This window comes from Capsicum annuum, chromosome 7 (genome assembly GCF_002878395.1).
Source record: "Capsicum annuum cultivar UCD-10X-F1 chromosome 7, UCD10Xv1.1, whole genome shotgun sequence".
Taxonomy (NCBI): domain Eukaryota; kingdom Viridiplantae; phylum Streptophyta; class Magnoliopsida; order Solanales; family Solanaceae; genus Capsicum; species Capsicum annuum.
The window spans coordinates 104,082,080-104,095,884 of record NC_061117.1 but is presented as its reverse complement, the minus strand read 5'-3'; the positions used below and the strand labels follow the sequence as shown (position 1 = coordinate 104,095,884).

Below are 13,805 nucleotides of genomic sequence, written 5' to 3'. Positions count from 1 at the left end.
AATGAATATATCTTACGAAAAAAGTAAATTATTAAAAGATATTGAAACAAAATTTAAAAAATATCCACGCACTAATAAAAATAGATTCACTAGAAACCTACTAAATCTATTTTACCTATTAAATCCGCGCACCCCCCTACAAATTATTCGAAGTTTTAAGATATTTTAGCAAAAGGTAAATAGTTTTTTAATATAAAATTTGTAACTTTTTATTTACAATCTTCAATATTTTCTTAAGTGAAGTTAAAATCCTAAACATTCACTATTTAAATTTTTTGGAACCTTAAAATTTTAAAAACCTAAAACAAACGTTTTATTGACTTCACCATTGCGGCATCTCTTCTCCTATCAGTATAATCGAATTAGTTAGGGATATATAATGGGATGAATGAGATTTCATTTTTTTTAGTGAGAGATTTCGAGCTCGAGTTATGGACATAATAAAAGTTTTTTGGAAATGTTTCTCCATTATGAGTGTGGTTGGTATGATGGAAAATGTTTTCTAGAAAACATTTTTCCATTTTCCCATGTTTGGTTGTAAAAAAAATTTTAGAAAATATTTTTCAAAGCCACTTGTTTTCCTTATTTTGAGGGAAAATGACTTCCCTAATAAGTCAAGGGAAGTCATTTTCCAGACAAAAGTGCTTATACGCGTATCTCTCTTCTTTACCTCCAACAAAATCGACACTACCAGCATAGATCATTGTTGTCTCCAAATTTAGGGCTTTCTCCCCTCTATCTCTTCTCCCCATTGCAAGAATTTCAAAGGTATATCCATAACTAATTTCTTTTGTGGTGCTTGGTAAAAAATTTCTGCAATTTTTTCTTTTTTGCTTGTTTGGGTTTCTGATTTGAGGCCAATTTTGTGCAAAAATTAAAATTTAAATTTCTGATTTGAGTTCAATTTTGCTTGATTGGGTCTATTTCTTGGTAAGACTTGAGTTGCTATATTAATACTACCATTATATTTACAAGTAAAAATTGAACATAATTCCACTACACAAGAAGGAGGAGCTAGTTTCTATCGCAAGAAGGAGGAGCTGGTTTCATCTTTCTATTTTATCCCAACTTCGACTTTTGGGCAAAAAGCTTTAATTTTTCTTCTATATTATCCAAAACAGTACAAACAAAAATCTATATGTTATTGGATTTGGTGGGTTAGAGTTTATGGGAGAAAAATAGACTTACTCTTTTCGTTTCTTACATAATTTTTCTATCATGTTGAATAAATTTTATTATTTTTATTATTATTAACCCAAATAGTACTAGAAGAAAAATATGCATTACGTAATTGTGGCATACTTAAACCAATTGTTATGATTCAATGTATTCTTTTTTGATGATTTGAATTTTGAACTTAAACTGCTTTATTTTGAGCTAATGGTCTATCGGAAATAGCCTCTCTATTTCACATTTAAGGCAGTGGTATGGAATGCGTACAGTTACCCTCCCCATACCCCACTTGGTGTGAATATACTGTGTATGTTGTTGTTGTTGTATATAATAAACTAAATGTAACGAAATTACATTGGTCACTACAACAGATGGGTTCGACTAACCAAGATAACAATGATGCAATAATTGGAGTTGCAGCTACATCTGTTTTAGCTGCCGGAGTTGCAATAATTGTTGCCTACGAACATGAAAGTAGCATTCCTAGAGAACCATATGTTAATAAAGATCAAGAAAGATAATTTTACATGAATAGTATTTTGAATGGAAGTGATGTTCACGGTGTAGGTCAAATAAGAATAAGTAAGCATGTGTTTTATGAACTATGCAATGCTCTTAGAAGGAATAGTTTCTTGTGTTCAACCAAAAATATGTCTGTTCAAGAACAAGTGCTAATATTTTTAGAGATTGTTGGTTTTAATGAATGATTTCAGAAGATTGGATCACACTTTTATAGGTCAATCGAGTCTATTCATCGATGCTTCCACACTGTGCTTCAAGCAGTTTTGAAGCTCTATACAATCCTTATAAAATCACCGGATAGAACCGTCCAACCGGAGATAATGAAAAACCATCAGAATTATCCCTGGTTTACCGTAAGTGACATACTAAAATTTTATATTTTAAGATATTTTGTTAAAAATACTATATATTATTAACTTAAGTTGTGTATAGGATTGTGTAGGAGCAATAGATGGAACACATGTGCTTGCATCTATCCCTATTGAACAACAAAATAGATTTAGTGGTCGAAAAGGCACAACAACACAAAATGTATTAGCCGCCATTAACTTTAATTTGAAGTTTACATATGTGCTTGCTGGTTGGAAAGGACTTTCACATGATTCTCGCATATTAAATGATGCATTGGAGAGACCACATGGTTTCCAAATGCCACAAGGTATCTTATTCAATATAAAGTAGTTTATATCAAACGTAGGTGAACAAAGTATATTAATTAACTTTAGTTATCTTTATAGATAAATACTATTTTGTAGATGTGGGATATGGACTTCGTAAAGGGTTTATTCCTCCTTATCGTAGAATATGCTATCACTTGCAAGAATATAGTGATTGTCCTTCCCAAAATGAAAAAAGTTCAATCTTCGTCAGGCATCACTGAAATCCTCGGTTGAATATGCCTTTGCTATTCTAAAAAGACGATTTTGTGTAATTGACAATGAACCTTTTTGGGACTTTAAGACACAAGTGAATGTGGTATTAGCGCCGTGCATTTTACATAATCACATAGTTGATTTGGAGCCAAATGACATGATAATATAAGAAGTAGATGTTGAAGCAGTAATTCAACCTCAAAATGCTCAAATTACTCAAAATTCTCAAGGAAGTCAAAGCTATCAAACATAAAGAGAAAGGCACGAAGAAGCTAGACAATGGTCATAAAAAAAAGATGCAATTGCTCATGCCATGTTTGTAAATTATGATAGGCAAAGGAATGAGGGACTTTAGTGTATTAAGAAACTTTGATAGCTAAATAGACAATGCTGCTTGATTTTGCTTTTGATATTTTCTTATTTCTTATTATTGTTGTAGTAATTGTCCCGATCCTGTATGAAAGAAATACTTTTATGGATTGTTTTTCTATTAGCTTTGGTGTTCTTTTTACTACTATTTTTATTTGGTATATGTAGAGTTCACAGGTTTCTGCTAATTTGTATTTGTGTTCTGTTGAGTATGAATTGTTCACGTAGTTCTTGACTTATAACAGTAAATCATGGAAAAAAAAGGCGAGAAGCAGTTTAGGTGGTTAAAACTAATGGAATATTTGATGTTGGAGATTCTACCCAATGAAATAAAGCAAGGGAATAAATCGATGAATCAGTTTAAGGCCAACTCATTTAATTGTGTTTTGAATGCCATTAACGAACAACTAGGAATGGATTGTTCATCTAAGCATGTGGAGAATCATCTTAAAATAATAAGAAACACTTGGAGTTCAATCCAAACTCTACTAAACAAAAGTGATGACAACTTAAAGATGATTACGGCCAGTCCCGAAGTCTATGCGGTCCATATTCAGGTAAGCAATAGTTTTAGACCCTGATGTTCTCCTATTTCTTACATGTGGGGGTCTTACCTATGAGTCCCCCCTCTGGCTGGTTGATTGATGCCTGTTGTAGTAATAAATTAGTTATTTATGCTGAAGATTTAACTGTTATTCTTCAGATCATCTACGGATCAATACTGAGCTAAAACATGTGGATATTTTAATTAGTAACGCGACGATATATGAAAAAACTTAGAGAATTAGGATAGTAGATTAGTACGTAGTCAAGTGTTTTGCTGTTTCATTCCCAGATTATTAGTCTTCTTCTTGTATTTTTCATATTCTTAGATTTTTAATTCTTTTGGTTGTTCTCTTAGACTAAATTATTGTATTTTCTTCTTGGTTCTTCCTGTGTATTGTTGTTATCGTCCTTTTCATCTGTTTTGAGTTGTGGGTCTATCAGAAACAACCTCTTTTCCTTTCTAAGGAAGGGATAAGGTTTGCGTACGCACTTCCCTTCTGAGACCCTACTTGTAGGATTAAATTAGGTAAGTTGTTGTTGTTGACTTCCAGCATTCAAAACAAATGGTCTCTAGAGATGGTGTGTCTCAGCGACATGTGTTGAACTTATTTGATCTAAAGCTAGTGAAAATTAATTATAGTATATTTTGATATCACCGACTTGCATATCCATTTATGATTTCTTAAGAGACATGATAATATCATGATTCTCAATGACAGAGTTGTCGTACCCCATTTCAGACCGGCCAAAACAGTCCGTAACGTATAGTGGTCGTAGCGACGCTTACTGGTTTTTAAAAAAAAATAAAAATTGTTCGTTTTGTTTTTGAGTCGCCACCTAACTTTTAAGGGAAAACTAGGAAAACCATTTTTATGATGTGGAAAATCTATTTTTCATCTGCGAAAATCAGTAAGATTCTAAGTAAGGGTTTTGGTTACTTGAGGGGAAGGTATTAAGAACCCCTCAGAGCCTATCCGAAGATAGTCCTTAAACCTAGTTTTAGAAAAATATTTGAAAATTATTTATTTTATTCGTTGCTAAAATGGTGATTAAAAAAAAGACTTTATAATTTTTGTGGAAAAGAAACTCAAGGTATATAAAACGTGACACCACCATATATAAGAAATTGTATGGTTATTGCAAAATATGTACATTTTAGAACATGCAAAGAGGACGTGTTGTAATAAACATTTGTTAGAGAGTAAAAAATCTTATGAGCTTATAAAAATGTAAAAGTTAAAATATGAAAATAAAATTATTATAACGTAAAGAAAAAATGTAATTTTAAATTATATGAAAACTTATAAGAAAATAAATATAAATACATGTTTTTGAAAGTATATGAAAATTCATTAAATGGTGAAATCTCAATAGTTTGAAATTGAATGGTAATTAAAATACAATAGTAAAACGCATATGTAAAATAGAGTTAATAGAGTATGTAAATGATGATATAGTAATAGTAGAATAGGAATAGTAAAAATAGATCTTACATATGACAGTGTAATTGCGTGCATATACCTTCTGTTTTGAAGATTTTAAAAATCTGAAACCCAAAATAATATTAAAAAATAGATATTGAATATGGTAAATATTTGAACGACATGAGATTGTGTAAAAGCCAACTTTTGATAGGTGAGTAATTTTTCCAATTTGAAAAGAGCTTTGACTAACTAAAGTTGCTTGCTGATTTATTTGAAGAACTTCAATTAAAATGATAAAAAGTAACTAACCATTTTGTCCAATTTCGAGAAGATTGTATTTTCTTTCTAAGAGCCCCCTTAAAACAACAATTTGCCTCTTTTGCTCTAAAAAGGAGTTTATTCATGAGTATAAAAATAATGGTTACTACATATATAAGCGTTGAATATATAAAGGGCTAACCAAAGAGAATCAATTATAGACATCTTAAAACTTAAACAAAAACTAAATCATACTACCGTTAGTTTTTAATTCAATCACACCAAACAAAAATTCATAATCCAAATATATACAAAGGTCAATAAAATATGTACAAATAATAAAGTGATTAAGGAAGGTAAAGAACTCGATACTATAAGTTCCTATTGAGGCGAATGACTCCTAGCGATGTAGATTCGAGTGTTGGTAATCCTATAGCCGTTGACCCGATCTTTGGGTCAAAATGAGTTTCGATGGAAAATCCAACTCCCGAGTGTACATGTAACATAAAAGAAAAATAATAAAGATTAGTAGCTAATCAAATAAAGAATAAGGTACATATTAAGAGAAGAGCATAATTTTAGTGAAAACACACTTGAGGCAAGATGAATACTCAAAATCCAAATGAATACCGACACTCTAAGAAGCTTATACAGTTTTCACCATACGCAAAATTAATAATATGTCTAAGCATAAAATATCAAATATCAAGGGGTGATATTTCATCCTAATTGAACTTTTACTAAATTCTTGAAAGAAGGGGGATTAATGATAAATTCATTTATTTATTTATTTGAAAAAAGAAAAACTTTTGTTTAAACTTCCACTTAAGGGGCACATAATCACATCTGCATAAGTAAAAGGAAATGGTCACCCTGAGGAACACTTCAAAGTTACTCTCTAAACACTTGATCAGTTTTTTTTTCTAATACCGAGACAAGCATAACAATATTTTGATAACTTGAGACATGTAAGGTTTAAAAGAAACTTATTGAGACCACATTTGTCAAACTTGAGAAGACATATACATTCATACTTCAAAAAGTCGGAGGACAACTTAGGAATTCTTCCCTCACTAACTAAAACTGGACGTATCCTTCTGGAACAAACCAAAAACTTAGCCATTTCTCTATTAACGTTAAGATGGCAGAAATAGATAACCATTTGGAGGCACACCCCAAGTCTCTTCAGTCAGCAAACCATTCTTCCAGAATCAAACAACAAAACAATAGCTTAACCTTGATCAAATTTAGAGTAAAAACAATATGTTCATGGAACCAAAATAACGTGAAATGAAAGCAGACAAAATTTGAAATTTAAGAGCAACGGCAGATTCACACTTAGGATGCAAAGCAGTCTCTCTTGAAACAAATAAGTTTTTTAAAGATTAAAATTTACAAAATCATATTCTTGAAATCGATCTTCGAAGCAACGCCATAGCAAGACTTGAGACCAAGGAAAATAAAATGTTCACAGTTATAGACTTGCATATATTTTCACACAACATCACTTCAAAAGTCAGAATTATATTTTAACGACAGGGTCAACGGAAAACAACCAAAACTTAAGCTTAAGACTAGAACAAAATCATCTATTTACAGAACCAAACCACATGAAGGAGTCAAAAACTAAAGAGAAATAAAAAATGGATTTGCATATCTCTTGCATACTGTGAGTGTGAAATAGCCGCACATTGAAGCAAATTGGTCCGAGTAAACAACAATGGGAACACAAACTTGAAACTTAAAGCAAATTATTTATTCACTGGGTCAAACAAGACGATGGAAAAATAAAAGGGCGGACGTTTACCTTTTGTCGGGCAGCAAGTCGGAGCTTCAGTGTCAAGGATTTTTCTGGCTATCAAATTCAAACTTTGCAAACTCGAGTTCACAATAAGTAAATTAAGAAATCAACAGAGAGAAACAAGTATTTGATTTTGATAACGAGTATTTTTTGAATATTTTTGGTCAATTTTTGAAAGTTCACTATCTTTTCAATCTCTCTTTTTTTTCAACCAAAAAAAAAACCCTCCAATGAATAAAGTAGCGGGTACATATAGGCAAATCCGGACTTGAAAGTTCGGATTTGGAATCAAAAATTTCAAAGGAACCAATGGTCAAATCAAAAGGGATATCTCTGACGTTCAAACGTTGAAAATGGCTTCACGAGTTTGGATGATTTTGTACATTTAATGCGAATTTGAAATAAAATTTCCATTGAAGCACCGATTTGGGTTTGATTTTCTGATCTTGAAGGGATTCACGGGTTAGTATAGCTAAAAAGGGAGGGGAATCTTGCAGGGGTGGCAGCTATTGCTGTCACGGCGCAGCTAGGGTTTTAATTTTTGGGGGAGATGAGAAGAGAGGGGAGCAGAGAAAAAGGAGGGTCATCTGTTTTTCTGCATTTTTTGGGAAAGTTGATGGTGAAAGATCGGTGACTCTTGGGAAGAGAAACAAACGCGTGCTTCTGTTTCTCTAGAGAAAAGACGTGTCTCTGCTATATTGTTGACTAATTTGATCCGTACGATCAAGTATCTTAAAAAATAATAATAGTATATATATAAATGTAAAAAGAAAAAGTTGATTTGAAAGTGATTATTTTTTTTATCCGTCCGATTTTGATCGGACCAGTTCAAAAAATAACAAAATAAATTATGATATATATATATATATATATATATACACACACAACAGAAAATTCGGGATCCTTGAATTAGGAAGCAATCAACGGATCAGATTAAATTGCTTATTTGAATGAAATTGGAATGAATTTCGGGCTAATTTTGGGCTCTTTGTAGAAATTTATAAAATAAGAGTTGGGTTTAGATTAAAAATAATAATAATAATAACAATAAAATATAAATAAAAAATAAAAATAAAAAATAAAAAAATTGGATTATTGTCAGCTCGAATAATCTTTTTCTACTGAAATTAATTTTTAATGATGCTTTCTTCTGTCTTATAATTAGTTTTAGTCTTAACGTATATAAATCACAAACATGATTTGTATACGTGTCCAATTAATATCTTTTGTGGTTAAATATTAATAAAATATACGTATATATATGTGTGTGTACAAATAAGGATAGAAGATATATTTGAAAATAGGAATAAAATATAAAATATTTATATATATATATATATATATATATATATATATATATATATATATGATCACCATATTGCCTAAAAAATGAGAATGCGATTATCAAAAGATTTTTTTAAATTTTTTGATGTTAAAATATTTAATTATATTTGATTAAAATATTTTATAATACGATAGAAAAAATAAATCCTCTTTTATTATTTAAAATTCATAGAAATAGAGATAAAAATGTGAATCTCATTTATTATTTAATTTTTAAAAAATTATTTAGGGCCAAGAAGCATCGAAAAAATAATTAAAGGAAAAAGGGCAAGCAAAATTGGGTGTCAACAGTTGCCCCTGAGTGACCAAAGATTTGTGTGAAAATCTTTGGGCAATCATGTTGACATAACCAATTTTGTCTCAAGCAAAATAAAGTGTTTGAAAGATTATGGCAGGGTTTCGGTTTCTAAGCTGCCTACATATCTCGAATTTTATGAGAAATCAGGCCATTTCTAGTTCAAATCGTAGCAATATTTGGTAAACATCAAAATTTTGCCCCAGTGTAGAATTATTGTGACACGGAGTTTCTTCGAGGATGATTTCACCACGAATGGAGTGGACACGAGTGCACTTGTCCCTGAATGGTTGTTTGGGGATAGCTAGGAATGAGAAGGCATTGGAATAATAATATTGGCTGAGGATTTTGAGAGAAAAGGAGATTGTGGATTTTCAAAAATTGCCCTAGTGTCGAATTAAGACGGCACTGGGTGATGATACTAAAAGTTGAAATGAAAACTTGAGTCGAGTTGAGTTGAGTTTCTTTGCTGAAATCCTTGACGTAGCTAGGGATGCTTGACATTCCACTAGCTTGCCCCACTTTGCTGCTAAGAGGGTAGTTCCGTTGTGGTGTATGTTTTATTATCTCAAATTATGTCTCCTGTCAAAAATAAAACTCACGATAAAACTACAAGTTTAATAAAAAAATATGAAATATGTAAGAAAAAGTAAGGTAAGAATGTTGCCTCTCGACTTTTACGGGTGTTGTAATGAAGCATCCGGTTGTCTTCAGAAGTTTTAATGTTGAATGAAGTCTCCGCTTATCTACGGGACTGAATGATGTCTCTGATTGTCTTCAGAGAGTGCATAACGTCTCCAATTGTTTTGAAGATTTGATGATCAATGATGTCTGTAAGATTTAAGGTAAAGTCGCTAAAGTTGGTAAAGTAATTTAAAATAATTAGTAAAGTAGAAGGTAAAGTAAGAGTGTAGCCGCTCGGCTTATGTTGATGATGTAATGAAGTTTTCGGTTGTCTTAAAAAATTTTAGTATAAACTGAGGCCGCTGTTTGTCTCCAAGGACTCAATGATGTCTTATGATTATCTTCGGAGAGTTAATGATGCATGATGTCTTCAGTTGTCTATGAAGACTAGATGATGATGGTGTCTACGATTGTCTTCGAGGACAAAATATTAATTGTTGTGAAATCCTCCGGTTGTCTTTGGAGATTTTGGGATGAATGAGTTTCGATTGTCTTCGAAAACTAATGTTGATTGTTGTGAAATCCTCCGGTTGTCTTTGGGGATTTCATGATGAATTAGTCTCCGGTTGTCTTCGGAGACTGATGTTGATTGTTGTAACTCCTGAAAGAAAACTTTAGAGTAAAGTTATTGAATAAAGTCGTGAGGTAAAAGTAAAGTAGATGATGGATAAGAAATAAAGTTGTGTGGCTTATAATGAAGGAGTCGTATGGCCCAATGATATATCCGCTTGTTTTCGAAGACACCAAATCGATTCCTGCAAGAATTCAAGGCGAAATTACCAAATGGAAAAAATAAATTACAAAATAAGATAGCAAAGTAAAGAATCAAATGAGTGGGACTGCTTGGCTGGAGATGGTGTTATTGATTGCTTGAGTATTGTTCTCTGGTCTTCAAAATTTGTCCTTGATGAGTAATTCCTTGTAAGGGCCAAATGATGTTCATGGCCATGATTGGTAGCCTTTTTTTCAACTTAGCATTGTCATCCTGCATCTTTGTTGTCCCTACGCTCAAAGAAAAATTCTTAGTTGGGAGGGGGTGTTGATTCATGTTGACTCGAGACTCGACTTCGTTGACTTTTCGTTCATCTCGTCTATTCAACCCTTTGTGACCTCCGTTGAGACTTGGCAAATAAATCAAAAGTAAAAGGTTTGTAAGAAAAATTTTTAAAGGATATATATACATATATGCCAAGATATGTATAGTTTTCAAAACTTCTGCCAATCTTAGACTATGACACTTTTGAAACAAAATGAATATCCTTTATCTTTCTACTCTTTATTTGGTAGCCCAAGTCAAATCTATCTTACAATATCCAATCATCCTTGTTGACATCTTTTCAAAATCTGCCCCGATTTTGGGGGTGTAGAAGGTATATAACTTTTGGTTTGATAAGACCGAACCTTATACAGGTTGCCTATGTTTCTCGTTGAGAGAATCAGATCAAAACGTAGTTCAAGGTACATAAAATGATCTGAAGTTTTTCTAATAAAGGGGCCGAACCTGCTATAGGTTGCCTACATATCCCACCTAGGGAATCAGGCCGTATGTAGTTCAAAATTACATAAGGAAGAAGTTCTAGTTTTATCCTAGTGTGACCGAAGATTGCGGGTGGCCTACGTATCCCGCCGAGGGAATCAGGTCAGGCGTAGTTCTCCTATCACAAGTGAGAGATTTTGGATTTTTTTTCTATAGTAAGACCGAACCCTATGTAGGCTGCCTACGTATCCTGCCAAGAGAATCTAGTCGAAACGTAGTTTGTAAGTACATGATAAATGAAAACTATATTACATAAAACCTATCTAAAGTCTTCCTTTATGTAGTGTCTTGACTTTCCTTGAATGAGTACTCTTTATGCTCAAGCACTCTCATGTTTGTCATGTTCTTTGGTCGGTTATTTGAACTCCCAGTCATGCTTCGAAGTCTTCCTTGAAATCAGACTTTGATTATTTGTTTCATTGTGTCACGATCGTAATTGGCAGATTTGATAATCTATATGTAAAAAATAGAGAGTAATACGTCGTAGAAAATAAAAAATTCATTCATAGATTTTGCAATTAAGCTTTCAAAAGATGAGGCGGGACAACATAAAATTTTAGGCACGATTAAGCCTCAATTTTAGAATCGTGCTATTTCAAAAGTATTTCAAGAAAAACTACTGCTTGTTCAATCTACCAAGATCCCAGGTACGGAGTAAGTCTAATTCTTCCAAGCTTCTTCTGATTCAGCATTCCAAATGATTGGTGTCTTTTCGGTAGTAGCAGTATCCTTAGTTGGTGCATGTTTTGGGATAATCATTGACGGTGCATATCTTCTAACTTTTTCAATTGGTACAGTGGTCCCTTTCAAATTCCAATCTTCTTGGGTACTTATCATGTTCACATTGGCATTCTCGTGGTTCGGTAGAGGGTTGCCACTCATATTGGGCTGAGGTACAGCAAGTTGAATCGCTCCTTCCTTGATTAAGGCTTCAATTTTATTTTTAAGGCCATAACAATCTTCAGTGTCGTGCCCAACAATTCCAGAATGATATGCACAACGCTTGGAACCATCAAACCACTTTGGAATAGGATTTGGGATTTTTCCTTCAATGGGTTGTCTCATGCCTGCTGTTTTTAACCTTTCAAATAACTGAGCACATGATTCAGCTAATTTGGTATAGTTATGAGTGGTTTTGGTTTTAGAATTTGGATGGGCCCTAGGTGCATCACGTGGACAATTTTGGTGAGTTGGAGCTTGGACAGGTTGATTGGATCGGAGTTTGAAAAGTAGGGGCTCAAGGATAGATGGGTTGATGTGGTTGATTCAAGTAAAAAGGGGTCTGACTTGGCTTATGTCCTTATTCAATCACGAAAGCAGATATATCTTCCTTCTTCTTCTTGTTCTCGTTGATAAAACCATATTGAATTTCTTTGCTTGCATCTTACAAAGTCGTATAGTCTTAGATTCTTCTCGACTTAATCCCATCTTCCAAGATTTCTCCCATTTTAACTACTTCCATGAACTTTTTCCCCATCATGGTTATCATTTTTTCATAGTACAAACTATTATCTTGGCGTTCAATGAAAGTGGCAGTCATTTCACCTTCACTCATTGGTGGTTGGACTTTAGCTGCTTCTACCCTCCATCGCAGTGCATACTCGCAAAATGTCTCAGTTGGTTTCTTTGTTAACTTGGCTAAGTAGAACCTGTCTGGTATGATTTTAGTGTTGAATTTGAACGGATCTATAAAGTCTTGCGCCATATCGTTCCACCCACGCCATTTACGAAGATCCTGTTGTATGTACCAAGCGAGAGCTTCACCAAATAAACTTCTTATGAACAATTTCATTCTGATCATTTCGTTTCTCTCTACTCCCACCAACTTGTCATAGTAGGCCCTCAAGTCTGCATGAGGGTCACCAACTCCATTGAACAAATCAAACTTTGGCGGCTTGTATCCTATGGGCAAGTCAATGTCTGGTTGCACATAGAGATTATCATACTCTAGGCTCTTGCTTTCCCTGGTAATTTAGAGGTTTCTCATTGTTTCCCTAAGTTCACGAACCTCTCTTGCTAAATCATTGTCGGCTTTGGCCTTGGTATTCTTCTCTATTTCCTCGTATTGGTCCACCTCAGGTTGGAACTTCACCATTATTGGGTTGGTAAAGGTTTGTCTTTCCCCTGCTTATACGAGAGGAACATATTGCGCGTATGGTATGGCAACATGTGCCCCTCGTATATACTGGGCGAGATAATTTTGTATGATAGGAGCATTTTGGATTGGAGGTGGTGGAGCATTGCAAGGGGTATTAATGAGTGGTTGGCTTGGTTGAGTTGAAGGAGTAGTTGTGGGTGGCGGATAAGCATAAGCAGGTGGAGAAACGTAGGGAATATGAACTGGAGGTTGACTTGGTGGGTCAACAAGTGGTGGATTAGGAAGAGCGACATAGGTAGTGTAGGTAGGTGGATGACTTTGTGGAGGGGTGTAGGTAGGTGGTTGATTCGGTGGATTTTTTTAGGCGGTCAGAAGTGAATTATTATCTGTAGACGGGGGATGCTGAGTAGGAAAGTGTTTGGGAATCGGTGAATCAAGTGATGGAAAACGTGGTGGGTTTGGTGCAGTATTCCTGGATTTAGGAGGTTGACTTTGGAGTGTAATGGATAAGTTAGTCAAGTCCTTAACCCGATTCAATTCTCCCTGCAGATCCTCGACCTCTCGAGTCAAACGGGTGACATGCTCGTCATGTTGAATAGCAGCTCTAGCTTCAGAAGTTTCAGGAGGTTTGCTGATAACTGTGACATTCCTTGTACCTACTGGATTAGGTGTAGTCGGATCATACATAGTGATTTTTCTTCCTTGGATAGCCCAACTACGTCGAGGTAATGTCGATGACTTGGATCTGGTGAAGTAAGGGTGGTCAGCCAGCTCGATTGTCAACACGATCAACCTTTTTTGGGGGTAAAGAAAAAAAATTTAAAAAAATACAAAGGTAAAGAGTTAGTTTAGGAGCGCATCCACATTGAGTTAAACATTCCT

At 33.9% G+C, this 13,805-nt stretch overlaps 1 pseudogene; it reads left to right on the top strand.

Annotated features, from left to right (window-relative positions):
- Positions 1-3,229: 3,229 nt before the first annotated feature.
- LOC124885603 overlaps positions 3,230-13,805 on the top strand; it is a 16,084-nt pseudogene continuing 5,508 nt past the window's right edge.